The sequence below is a fragment of the Eretmochelys imbricata genome, chromosome 7 (assembly GCF_965152235.1).
Source record: "Eretmochelys imbricata isolate rEreImb1 chromosome 7, rEreImb1.hap1, whole genome shotgun sequence".
Taxonomy (NCBI): Eukaryota; Metazoa; Chordata; order Testudines; family Cheloniidae; genus Eretmochelys; species Eretmochelys imbricata.
The window spans coordinates 23188257-23195326 of record NC_135578.1 but is presented as its reverse complement, the minus strand read 5'-3'; positions in this window follow the sequence as shown (position 1 = coordinate 23195326).

Genomic DNA, 7070 nt, shown 5'->3' with positions numbered 1-7070 from the left:
TACTGGTCAAAGCCACAAAAGAATGAATCCTCCAACCAGATCTATCATACTTACAAGGTCTCTATTACCACAGTATGTGAGCGCATCTTTGATGAATTTATCTTCACAACATCCCTGTGAGGTATTATCCCCATGTTACAGTCAAAAAAACGAAGGTAGAGAGAGATTCAGTAACTCACCTGATGTCACACAGGAAGGGCAGAGCATTGAGATGGTGTCCCCCAAGTTCTAAGCTCACCCCTTACCACAGGACCACCATTTTTCCTTATTGCTAGAGAGCCCTTCTACTTCATTCTACTCATCATATGAGGCTCCCACCCGAGTTGTCACCTACCACCCCACAACTGGAACCCATACAGGGTATCATCAAACAACTACAACCCACACTCAAATACCCCATCCTGAAATAAATCTTCCCTAAACCTCCTCTTCTGGCCTTCATACAACCTCCCAACCTCTCCAAACACATCATCAGAAGCAAACTCTCCACAGACCAGGACACACCAACTCAAAGCGGCACCATACCCTACCAGAACAACAGATGCAAAACCTGCAGACACACACTATACATACATATACCACGGCAATAATCAACACTGCTTCTTTCCCCCCACAACACACCTTGGAAGCTCCATGGGTCCTCCACAGGCATATCACAACATGTCGTCTACTTCATCCGGTGCACTAATGCCCCAACAACTATGCAGGTGAAACCAGACAATCATTATGCTCTTGAATGAGGTTACACAGGAAAATGATAAAATACAAAAACATCACCTCACCTCTGGGTGAATACTTTTCACAAAGTGCTCACTCTATATCTGATCTATCAGTCCTCATCCTCAAAGAAACCTGCACCACACTTTCAAAAGACAACCCTGGGAGCTTAAATTCATAACTCTGCTAGACACTAAAAATCACATACTGAATAGACACACTGGATTTATGGTTTATTACAACAATCTATAACCTGCTAACAACCCCACCCCACCCCCCGGAGCTGCTTTCTCCCCTTCCTTCCTTTCCTCCCTATGAGGGTGTCAACTGCATCCTCCAGGGCTAGCAGGCCTATGAGGTCAAGAATGGGGTCTTCCTCATTCCTTCAGTTCTGTTTGCAGAACCTTATAGCCAGTTCCACGACTGTCGCCTCACTCCAGCCATAAGATGAGGCTTTTTAAAAAATATATTTTTAAGACACAAGAAAATTGTTTTTCTCTTCTCCTTTAGTAAATATAACGTGTCGATGACTCACAAACACTCAGAGCTCTGCCCATCACCTACTGGACTCATCAAAAGGAAGCACTCTCCCTGCTGCTGGGGACATTCTGCATGAGTCAAAAACGAGGCAGGACTGCGATCAGATAATCAGCCAACGAGAACAAAGACATGACTATGCTGAGGCACTGACAGCGCTCTTACCTCACCCCCCTTTTGACTCTCTGACACCCCACCCCTTTGCTTCTTACAGTCTGGGGCTCACTGCAGAAGTAACAAGCTTAGGGTTGAGGTGGAGAGATTATAGTTTATCACTGTCCTGTTACAGTGGTCTCCTGACTGTAAGTTCAAATCATAAGGAATGTACTGCTGCACCACAAGGTAGCTAACTACTAATGATCCTCACTATTTAAGCTATGGAGTAAGCAGGACACTGCGGCTCTGACTAGCTACCAGGGATGGTGAGAAGAAACTGAATAGTAGCTAGGGCTGCTCTGCCTTTATACCCCCCATTGTAAGGGGCGTTATAAGGCAAATGTACAGACCTAAATGACACTGCTAGCTAAACGGTTCCCAGCCTTGCATGCCTATGGCACCTACAGTGGGATCCGGGTGGAGAAATGCTCAAAGAGCCTCTTTTGTTTATTAAGAAGAGACTAACGGACCAACGGCCTTTTGCTCTCTACACTGTCATGTGGGAGACCTGGCTCAGGGCAGCATCTCTCCTGTTCCAGGGCCCAGCAACGGAGGCAGCAGGTTTGCTCTCTGCAGGAGACAGTGATCCCACTTCACCTAGTTACAGCACTCACAGTGGAGTCCAGATCAAATCTCCTCAGCTGGGAGAATGATGGAGATGATGTGGGGCCTGAGGTACTAGAGATGCATAAAACAAGTGGAAAAATTGAAATGCCCCCAAGCTACATCAAGGAGCTGAATATTTATCCTAATTCTTCACCTTATATTTACCCCTCCTTCGCCCTTCATACAAACAGAATCAAGGGCCAGGACCCATCGAGAAAAGCCCTGTTTACACATGCACCCCTTGGTCTCCAGCAGAACAGACTGTCTCCAAAGGGTTAATTCTGCAACTTCTTTTCCACAGAATGCTCTTGAACTGAGCTTCAAGGTAAGATAACACAAGGATTTAATTAGAAAGGAAAATTATTTATTATTTTAAATTATAGTTTATATGGACCCAAGTTGAATTGTAAAAATGTGTAAATATGTAAATTATTAAAAAGCATCCTCTTCCCCACCTTTGTCTTTTTCTAGTATCTTGCAACTGAGCATCTCAGAGCTTCACCAACAAAGGGTGAAACCTTGGCCCCACTGAAGTTAGTGGCAAGACTCCATTGAATTTAATGTGGCCCGGTAAGTGGTTTAAGAAAAAGGAACACTACTTACTCTTGATCACTTATTGGCACAGTCCCTCCCAGTGACAAATTAACCTCTCCTCTTGCCCATAGACTAAAAATAGTCTCCAATATGCATCACAGGAAGTAAAGAGCTTGTCCCACCTCCTCGTCAACTTGGTCTAAAGCGATCATCAAAGCAGCCAGGCAGCCATTATAAAAACAAACAAAAGAGCTTGAAGCAGAATGAAAATATAGAAGTTTATATTTCTCTCAACTGTGGGCAGTTGTCTAAGGCCATGCTCCATAATTAAACCATTACTGGTCTCATCATTTAAGGAGAAAGTTTATTACAAATTCTGGCCTGCTTTCACTATCCTGGACTGCTCCAGAAATGCACAGCACTGAACAAATCAGAAAAAAGCTGAAGAGTCTTGCTCTTCTTTACCCAGCCAGAGGGAGACTCTGTCAGGAAAACCTGCATATGGTCTTCTCTATACCACAGAAAGTACGGCTACCACAGAAGAATCCCATGCACTGCTACAGACTAGGGACTGAATGGCTAGGCAGCAATTCTGCAGAAAAGGACCTAGGGGTTACGGTGGACGAGAAGCTGGATATGAGTCAACAGTGTGCCCTTGTTGCCAAGAAGGCTAACGGCATTTTGGGCTGTATAAGTAGGAGCATTGCCAGCAGATTGAGGAACATGATCGTTCCCCTCTATTCAGCATTGGAGAGGTCTTATCTGGAGTACTGTGTCCAGTCCAGAAGGATGTGGAAAAATTGGAAAGAATCCAGTGAAGGACAACAAAAATGATTAGGGGGCTGGAGCACATGATTTATGAGGAAAGGCTGAGGGAACTGGGATTATTTAGTCTGCAGAAGAGAAGAAGGAGGGGGGATTTGATAGCTGCTTTCAACTACCTGAAAGGGGTTCCAAAGAGGACGGATCTAGACTGTTCTCAGTGGTGACAGATGACAGAACAAGGAGCAACAGTCTCAAGTTGCAGTGGGGGAGGTTTAGGTTGGATATTAGGAAAACCTTTTTCACTAGGAGGGTGGTGAAACACTGGAATGGATTGCCTAGGGAGCTGGTGGAATCTCCTTTCTTAGAGGTTTTTAAGGTCAGGCTTGACAAAGCCCTGGCTGGGATGATTTAGTTGGGTATTGGTCCTGCTTTGAGCAGGGGGTTGGACTAGATGACCTCTTAAGGTCCCTTCCAATTCTGATTTTCTATGATTCTATGATCTGTAAACCAATGAGTGGCTAGACACAATAACATTCAAAAACAGATGTTTCAGGTTTCAGATAGCTAGTGTCTTCCTCAGTGCTCACTTCATACGTGGGAATCATCAGCTGCAGCTTGTCTACAGCATACAGGACAGGGGGGCTGGGACAGGATCCATACAGGTCATCCTTGTGATTTCACTAAAGCAATGCAGAAGTGTTTGAATCATAGCTTATCCAATGGTATTCCTTCTGTTCTTAAAACTAGTACATTCAGATCAACAGGCCTGATGCCTGGAAGAGGCCTTCTTACCCCCCTCATCCCCGATCACCTGTGTCCCATTTTGGACAATGAGCATCCACTCCATGGTGACAAGGCTTGGCAGTCTCTGTCCCTTGCAGTCCTTAGCCTCTCCTTAGCCTCCGGAAACTGCCAAGAGAGGTGCCAATTGCCACGGTATTTCCTTTCTACCAAGTGCTGCCAACTTGGCTAGTATGATATTTGTAACAGCCAGAGGGTCAACAAGAGACTAGACCCTAGAACACAGCCCCGTTTTAGTGGGCCAGTCTGTTCTCATATTGTGAAATGGAAGCTTAAAGTCTTGCTGACTAATTAGGACCCGAACATAGAATACATTTTTGTTTTGTTTTTAAGATTGTTCTTCCCCCTGCAATTTCATGTAATAGTGTCTTCTCAATCCTGTAAAAATTGTCCCAATCCAGGCATCAATTTCCCACAGATTGTGTGGTAATGTTCAGCAGATTAAGTGACACTGACAGCTGCGGCCTCCCTGGGATGCAGGTTGTGTGGCCCAAATGCTTTCATTGATTGTAAACACTAAAATAGGACTATAATTTTATGCATTTGTACAGCTCCCGCAGTGGGGCATCAATTCTGATTCTAGGGGCTATGCCAATATATTTGATAACACTGTTCCCTTCATTTTACCCTGTACTGCAAATCAGTGCAACACATCGAAACAAACAAAAAAAAAAGTAAAAAGACAACTACACCTGTGATGCATGTTTAACTGCGTTTTCAACATCAAGGAACTAGTGCCTTGAACTGCAGTAGAACAGCACCCCCCAGTGGGAAAGCTGCCATTACAATTTCAAGAGAGTTCTTCAGGGATGTTTGGATAAACTGGAAGATCCTCTTTCACAGAACAAAAGAAGTTTCAACAAGCAGTCATTGTTTGAACACCTGCAGATGTCCCTGGACAGCTGGGAGGATGCCAGCGATGTTGATCCTTGCTGGCCAAAGTTCAAACTGCGACCTTTTTAGGCAGGAAGTAGGCAAAGGCTAGAATTTCATGTAAAAAATCTGGCAAAGGGAAAGGTAGAAAAACTCTAAAGGTAGACAGTCCAAGCAGCATACGAAATAAGAGAGCTTCAAAATTTTGTTAGCTTTCCTCCATATCCTTGTACACTTCTTTGTGAAAGCCTCGTCCTCCATCAGTGAGTACATCCACTGGGCCATAATGCCCTTCCCAAGGGCATAAACTTCAGTCAGCATACTGAGATATCAGGAAACTGCGTTAGCATTCCAGACACCCACAAAGCTGACTGAGCACCTGTCAGTTATGTCATACCCTGTCAATAAGCAAACAGCAGTGCACAAAAAGGTGCATGCGACTTTGTGAAGCTGGAGGGAACTGAAGGCCACCAGAAACATGTCAACGCTTACCGACACTGACTGAAAGGGAGATCAAGTGGGAAAAGCAGAGGCTGGAGTCAAGATTCCACATTTATTGAAGATTTAACCTAACTAGCATATTGCGCAAGTCATAATTTGTCTTACACCTCAGTGACAGACACAGAGGTGCTCAGTAGCTTAGCTGCAAAGTGCTTTGCCACTGTAAATAAATTCTCTATAGTGCTAGCTACAGTTGTACCAGGGACTGGCCCCCTCTCCACACAATCCATTTAGAATATTGCCTACAACAGGGGTTCTGAAGATTTTCCTTGGTGCAGACAACTTTTTAACAGAAAAAAACAACCACAAAAAAAGAGTACTTGTGGCACCTTAGAGACGAAAATTTGGGCATAAGCTTTCGTGGGCTAAAACCCACTCCATCGGATGTATGCAGTGGAAAACACAGTAGGAAGACATATACACACATATATACATACACACACAGACACACACCACGAAAAATGGGTGTTGCCATTTCAACTGTAACGAGACTAATCAATTAAGGTGGGCTATTATCAGCAGGAAGAAAAAAACTTTTGTAGTGATAACCAGGATGGCCCATTTCAAACAGTTGACAAGAAGGTGAGAGTAACAGTAGGAGGAAAATTGGCAAAAAAAACTAATTTCCCCATGCTAATTTTCCCCTTACTGTTACTCTCACCTTCTTGTCAACTCTTTGAAATGGGCCATCCTGATTATCACTACAGAAGTTTTTTTCCTCCTCCTGCTAATAGCTCATCTTAATTGATTAGTCTTGTTACAGTGTGTATGGCAACACCCATTTTTTCGAGTTCTCTCTGTGTGTGTGTGTATATATCTATCTATCTTCCTACTGTATTTTCCACTGCATGCATCTGATGAAGTGGGTTTTAGCCCACGAAAGCTTATGCCCAAATAAATTTGTTAGTCTCTAAGGTACCACAAGGACTCCTCGTTTTTTTTGCTGATCCAGATTAACACAGCTACCACTCTGAAACATTTTTGACAGCGATTACCTTATGGATGCCTCCCTTCACATCTACAATTGTGTGGACCACTTCCTCTCATTTGTGATCACAAAATATCCCTCTGGCAACTACAACTATTGCTTACGAATCAAGTATTTACATAATTTCAGATGTCCTTTTTTCCAGCTGCTAAAGTGCATTGAACAGCACCATAACCCCATTCTGCTGCCCACAGCACTTTTAAGAATCTCTACTCTACAGTGGCATTACAAATGACAGCACAGGTTGAACTTCAGAAGAGCAGGGAGAAGAGTATTTTCAGGGGAAGGAAAGAACGCCTCCTAAAAGGCAAATTAACGTCTTCCTTCCCCACCACATCAGAAACATGCAACCTCAGAGGACAGGGCAGAAAATAGTCTGAAACCACTCACCCCTTGATTCTTTTAATTAAATAGGGTTATGCTACACAGGACGTTGGTAGAGACACATTTAGTAACGTTTAGATATTGGGCAATACTTCAGCTGTTATCAACCTCTGTTGGTTTTTTCACCTCATCATCCCCATCTTGATTCTCATTTGCGTGTCTTAGACACCTGCTGAATCCTGCTTTATACCTAGATCTTAAATTTTCT